This window comes from Pseudorasbora parva, chromosome 2 (genome assembly GCF_024679245.1).
Source record: "Pseudorasbora parva isolate DD20220531a chromosome 2, ASM2467924v1, whole genome shotgun sequence".
Classification (NCBI taxonomy): Eukaryota; Metazoa; Chordata; class Actinopteri; order Cypriniformes; family Gobionidae; genus Pseudorasbora; species Pseudorasbora parva.
The window spans coordinates 56,561,509-56,568,210 of NC_090173.1; positions in this window are offsets into that span (position 1 = coordinate 56,561,509).

Below are 6,702 nucleotides of genomic sequence, written 5' to 3' on the forward strand. Positions count from 1 at the left end.
CCTGAGCTTCTGTTAGAGCGGAAGAGATAACACTGCTGCGGCAGTGAGAGCCAGCTGGATGGAGAATCCTGAGCTTCTGTTAGAGCGGAGGAGATAACACTGCTGCGGCAGTGAGAGCCAGCTGGATGGAGAATCCTGAACTTTTGTTAGAGCGGAGGAGATAACACTGCTGCGGCAGTGAGAGCCAGCTGGATGGAGAATCCTGAACTTCTGTTAGAGCAGAGGAGATACTGCTGCGGCAGTGAGAGCCAGCTGGATGAAGAATCCTGAACTTCTGTTAGAGCAGAGGAGATACTGCTGTGGCAGTGAGAGCCGGCTGGATGAAGAATCCTGAGCTTTTGTTAGAGCGGAGGAGATAACACTGCTGCGGCAGTGAGAGCCAGCTGGATTGAGAATCCTGAACTTTTGTTAGAGCGGAGGAGATAACACTGCTGCGGCAGTGAGAGCCGGCTGGATGGAGAATCCTGAACTTCTGTTAGAGCAGAGGAGATACTGCTGCGGCAGTGAGAGCCAGCTGGATGGAGAATCCTGAACTTCTGTTAGAGCAGAGGAGATACTGCTGCGGCAGTGAGAGCCAGCTGGATGGAGAATTCTGAACTTTTGTTAGAGCGGAGGAGAAAACACTGCTGTGGCAGTGAGAGCCAGCTGGATGGAGAATTCTGAACTTTTGTTAGAGCGGAGGAGAAAACACTGCTGTGGCAGTGAGAGCCAGCTGGATGGAGAATTCTGAACTTTTGTTAGAGCGGAGGAGAAAACACTGCTGCGGCAGTGAGAGCCAGCTGGATGGAGAATCCTGAACTTTTGTTAGAGCGGAGGAGATAACACTGCTGTGGCAGTGAAAGTCAGCTGGATGGGGAATACTGAGCTTCTGTTAGAACAGAGGAGATAACTGCTGCGGCAGTGAGAGCCAGCTGGATGGAGAATCCTGAGCTTCTGTTAGAGCGGGGGAGATACTGCTGCGGCAGTGAGAGCCAGCTGGATGGAGGATCTTGAGCTTCTGTTAGAGCGGAGGAGATAACACTGCTGCGGCAGTGACAGCCAGCTGGATGGAGAATCCTGAGCTTCTATTAGAGCGGAGGAGATAACACTGCTGCAGTGAAAAATTTGAGGTGGGTTCCTGCGGGAGTGACTGGAGAGATGCTGCTACGGCAGTGAATATTATTGATTCATTTAGTGAATTTGGTGATGTTGAATTGGAGTGGATGTGGTGATCCTGTAGGATTGAGTGTATGGAAACAAGCTGAAGCTGAAACAATTTTAGCTGATGAGGGTCTGTTGGGCTTCTTTGATGTGGGAGCGATTGGAGCGGATGTAGCTCTTGAAAGCCTCTGACGACCAGCGACCAAGTTTTTGGATCTGGTGCTGGGAGAGACCTTTTTGAGCAGTTGTGGTTGCTGCACCTATGCGGAATGAATGGCTAGAAAAGTTGTCTGCCGAGATGCCGGATAGAATCAGTATAGACTTGAGGTGTTTTTGGAACCAGAAACGTGTGACAGGGCGGTTAGCATCGTCTGTGAAGAGTGGTTCAGATAAAAGTTTAGTCTGCAAACTTCTGAAATGTAGGTTGGCTAAAATGGATTGATACGGCTGGATTGGTGATGGAAGGTTGAAAATGTAAATGGATTGCCCTTTTTTCATTTGATCCGTCTTGCTTTGTTTGATGAAGTAAGAGATTGTTTCGTCATCTAGCACTGCTAGGTCTGAAATTATAGGATGAAGCTTTGGGTTGAAGGTGGACGTGATGGTAATTTCTGAGCTTCTGAGAAAACCGGAGCAAGCCAATATAAACATTGCATCCAGAGTGCGGGCAGTATTGGTGGAGTGGTAGCCTTGGCGGAGGGTGGAGATACATTTGGTAAGTATGTCTAGAGTTATTGGTTGTCTGCGTGGGTGGGTTGAGTTTTTTGGATGCCTTTGATGAGCATGGATGTTTGTGAATTGGTTATTTCTGGAGAGGGCAGACCAAACACAAGTTTGTTGAATTCAGCTTAGATGACCCTTGATGGAGCTGACTTGGAGGTTCTTGATGCTGTTGAAATAAGATATGAATGAAGTGATGGTAAGCAAAGAATAATCTGGAAAATTCAGCTTGTTTATGGAGTGAAAGACTTGAAACACTTCCATGCAGTTAGGTAGGATTGGAGGGTTCTGGGGGAAACAGCTTGAAGGATGGAATTGAGAGAAGCGTCAATGAGGGGTCTCAATGGGTGGTTTATGGGAATATTAGCTCTCAATACTTTGGTACTGGGGTTGGGAATGGGAATGGGTCCGCCTCTGGCGCCAACAGCCTGAATTTCTGTGAGGATCTGTGCTCTAATGTTGCTGGCGACGGGGCAGTTCCAAGGCTGTAGCATTCGGCGGGAAGGGAATCTGTGTTGCAGAAAACAGAGTGAATGGAGCACTAGTTTGGGAAAAAGTGTTAGGCGGATAGAAACCAGGGGCCGAAAACCGCTTGCGGAGGCAACCTCTCGTTTCGGTCGGTCCCCGACAAGGGAGGAATGGGAAAAAAAAAGGGGAAAGAGGAAAGCTAAGGAGTACAAAAAGCAGCTGGGCCTGCACCGCTAGCGGAGGCAGCCTCGCGCTAGAGTTTGATGGTGGGGCTGCAGGCCAAGGGAAGGGGTTAGAAAAAGTGACAGGAAAAGGCTGTGATTCAAAGCTTGAGCTGCTGGCAGAAGCGTACTTACGCTTAAAGGATTGCCTGGGGCAGAGGAAACTGGTATTTCTAAACTGAGGTGCAATGCTGGAAACACCCACGGTCTCTGGCTCAGCGGAGCAGAGAGATGAGTTGGGCTGGGTGGCGGCGACGATGGCAGCGGTGGCTGGAACTGGGGCGCGGCCCGGGCTAGCTGAGGGCCTGCTGCAGTGGCCTGGTGCTCGAGGAAGAACCAGTTCTGTGGGAGAAGGGGTCTTTTGAGAGCGTGAGTTCGGATCCTTATGTTTCCTTGACCTGTTTGTAGTTTTGGAAGGTGGAGTGGATTTTGGAGATGGAGAAGCGGCTTGAAGTGACACGTACAGGTTGTATAATTTGGCTTTATTAATTCTTCTGGAAAAATTATCATCGACACTGATTAGCACTTGTCTTAACCCTAGTACGGTCCATTTCTCTGTTGCTGGAATCATAGGTTGTACTGAGGAGTAGGAGGAAGCTGGAGATGGTGGATGTCTTAAAGGTGGAGGCGATGGCAAGCCTCTGCGTCTCGGTGTACGGGATGTGGCTCGGCTGGGCCGACGGCCACGCTGTGTTGCTGGAGATTCAGTCACGGTGTCTTGTTGGGTTGTGGTGCTCCTTGCAGCTGTGGGATGCTGTAGAGGATCTTTGTCAGATGGATAAATTTCATTCTCAAACATTGCAATGGGTAGGACCAAATGCTGATTTTCTTCAGCTCCTGCGGAAGCATAAAGAACAACACTGCTTTGGCAGTGGAGAAACGGTTAGCCAGAGAAACTGAGCTCCTGTGGGAGCAGAGGGAACAGCACTGCTGCAGCAGTGGAGAAACGGTTAGCCAGAAAAAACTGAGCTCCTGTGGGAGCAGAGGGTACAACACTGCTTTGGCAGTGGAGAAACGGTTAGCCAGAGAAACTGAGCTCCTGTGGGAGCAGAGGGAACAGCACTGCTGCAGCAGTGGAGAAACGGTTAGCCAGAAAAACTGAGCTCCTGTGGGAGCAGTGGAAAAACGGTTAGCCAGAAAAACTGAGCTCCTGTGGGAGCAGAGGGAACAACAACTGCTTTGGCGGTGGAGAAAATTGCCAGAGAAACTGAGCTCCTGCGGGAGCAGAGGGAACAGCACTGCTACAGCAGTGGAGAAGAGATTAGCCCGAAAAACTGAGCTCCTGTGGGAGCAGAAGGAAACACACTGTTATGGACACTGGAGGAATTAGCCAGAGAAACTGAGCTCCTGTGGGAGCAAAAGGAAACACACTGTTATGGATACTGGAGAAATTAGCCAGAGAAACTGGGCTCCTGTGGGAGCAGAAAGAACAGCACTGCTGTGGCACAGGAGAAAAATAGCCGGAGAAACTGAGCTCCTGCGGGAGCAGAGATAACAGCGCTGCTGTGGCGCAGAGGAGAAAAAGATTAGCCAGAAAACTGAGCTCCTGTGGGAGCAGAGAGAATAGCACTGTTATGGCAGAGGAGAATTTAGCCAGAGAAACTGAGCTCCTGTGGGAGAAGATGGAACATCACTGCTTCTGTGGTGGAGAAAAAGTTAGATGGAACAAAATGGAAAAGCATGTTTGTAAAACCATAATGGGACTCTTATTTTGAAAGAGACCCATTTGGGTCCAACTCTTATTAAATTTAGCATACAACATTACAATATAATCACATTAAAGAAAACAGTCCTGGTTCATAAGAACTTGGCGCCATACATTGATTGTAAATGCTCTGAAACTGTAATATTCTGAACGCAACACGGCGCCACGTTCAAAAGTTTAATCACAATTAGGAAGATGTGATGTATGTTTCTGTCTCCAAAATATAAGATGGCTTTAATAATCATTATGCTGTATTGTCAACATTTAAGTTACTTAGCCTCACGATACATTCATTCGCTTTGCGAGCGAGTAAATTTATTGTTCATCACCACGGCAAATGCACTTTGTGTGTGACATTTTTCTGTCTGTTGTACACAGAGGCAGCAAGATCACAACAAAGCTTGATGCGTGCCGGAACTATGTTATTTAAGATACATTTCTATTTCTTGGGACAGGAGCTGTTGTAGCTGTCCTGCTGTAAGTCTGTGCAGTGTGCACTCTTTACAGTGTCTGAGCGCTGCTCAAACAATTGACTCCTCATTGATTGAATTGTGGCAAAGACCACATTACACTTTGGAAAAAACAGGAATTCTTTTACCGTGATGTTGAGGAGCCATAGGTTTGAAATAATGCTGATGAAAAGCGGCCAAAAGGGGCTTTAGGTAGCTTAGGAATTTGTAAGGAAAGTTTTGTAGCATTGTAGCATAGCTTCAAGCAGCATGTGGAGCCATGTTGACAGCGTGGGTAGAAAAAGTGACCTGCCAGAATGCTGCAAACTTTGTCAAGGAACGTTGGTGAGTTGACTGGGTATTTATGTGATCCTCCACTTGAGCTGATTGGTAGACATGTTGATTACTGATTGTTGACAGCTGGTTGGAATGACATCATGATTAGGTAGATCATTTGAACGTGCTTCTCCCGAACTTAGTTTTTTAAGAAACATCATTTAGGGTGCAATGAAAGGGTCTTGAGGTGGTATGTAAGTTCCTAAACTTGAAATCCAGGGTTCCCAGAGGTTGTATGCTGCAATCAAACTATCAGGCTTAACCCCCAGGTCCAGCTCCACCCAGTATATGTCAGCTCCCTCCCCTCCATTCGCAGAGGCAAGCAGCCATTGGCCGCTTTGTCCAACCAACAGACCGCCTCCCCTTGAACAGTTATGAGTCATACCATTGGGGAAGGAGATGATTATACCGTCAGGTGAACACAAGATGCTGGCTCCTAGTTTTATTAACAAATCTCTGCCCATCAATGGCATGGGGGCCCTTGTAGAGTAGAGAAAGTTATGACTGAGGCTTTGTTCAGCCACCTCCACTGGAAGTGGCTTAGTGATAGGCCAATTTTCTGTTACCCCAGAGAACCCCATGACTTCAATTATTTTGTTTGTCAGCATGTCAGCTGTCACTGCCCCCTCCGTGACAGTCGAATATGTGGCCCCAGTGTTCACCAGGGCCTTTAGTGGCCTTCCATTGACCATCATTTGCAGTAAGGGCTCGGCCTTTGCCCCCCTGCAGGTTCTCTGTGGGCCTCGTCAATATGTTTCTGCATCCCCCCCCAGGTCCCACACTGGGAATTGAGTGGGCACCTGGTTCCCAACTGGGCATTGAGCTGGGGAGGAAAAGAAACTATTTGGGTCAGGTCGCCTGCCTCGACCATTACTGCCACCTCTAAGAGGAACCCATCCCCCTGCAGGTGCAGCCCCTTGCATTGGACATTCGTTTTTCCAATGATTTGTGTCTCCACACACAAAGCACCCCATAGAGTTGCTTGCAGCATAACCACCTCCTCTACCCCGTCTACCCCGCCCCTGTTGTTAAATTGAAACCTGCCTTCCCTTGGTTGCAGCTGATATGGCTGGAATGGTTGTTGACCCATCATTGCTAGTGGTTGACCAGTTCCCATTTGAGGCTGGCCCACCTGGTGTGTCATTGGTTGATTCATTTGTGGAAATGTTACTGGCTGAGCTATTGGAATTGGATTCGGCTGTGGTATGGTTGTAAGGGGTAGTTGTTGCTGAACCACCTGTTGATTCATCTGAACATCTTTTGGGGTTTTCTTATTCTTTGCTTTCTGAGCTTCTAATTGCAATCTCAATAGTTGTGTTTTTAATTTCTCCACTTCTCCACTGTCTTTCTCTTCTTTTTCCATCGCTCTATCTGTATGATGCACAAAATGTCTCAACTTCATCCATAGCTACTGGTATATCTGGATTGTTATTCATCGCCTGTTGTACAGCTACGGATACCCCTGCTAATACAGCTGTTCTAAAAATTTCTCTAGTGACCTGCGTAGCACTTTGATTCTCTTCCACCTGGGATTCCCACTCCGCCTCACACCTGTGCAAGTATGCAGAGGCTGATTCTCCTGGCTTAATTTTAAACTTAACATTCTGGTAGGTTGTTGCTGGGGTTGGATAATGTGCCTTCAATGCTCTACTCAAATCAGAAA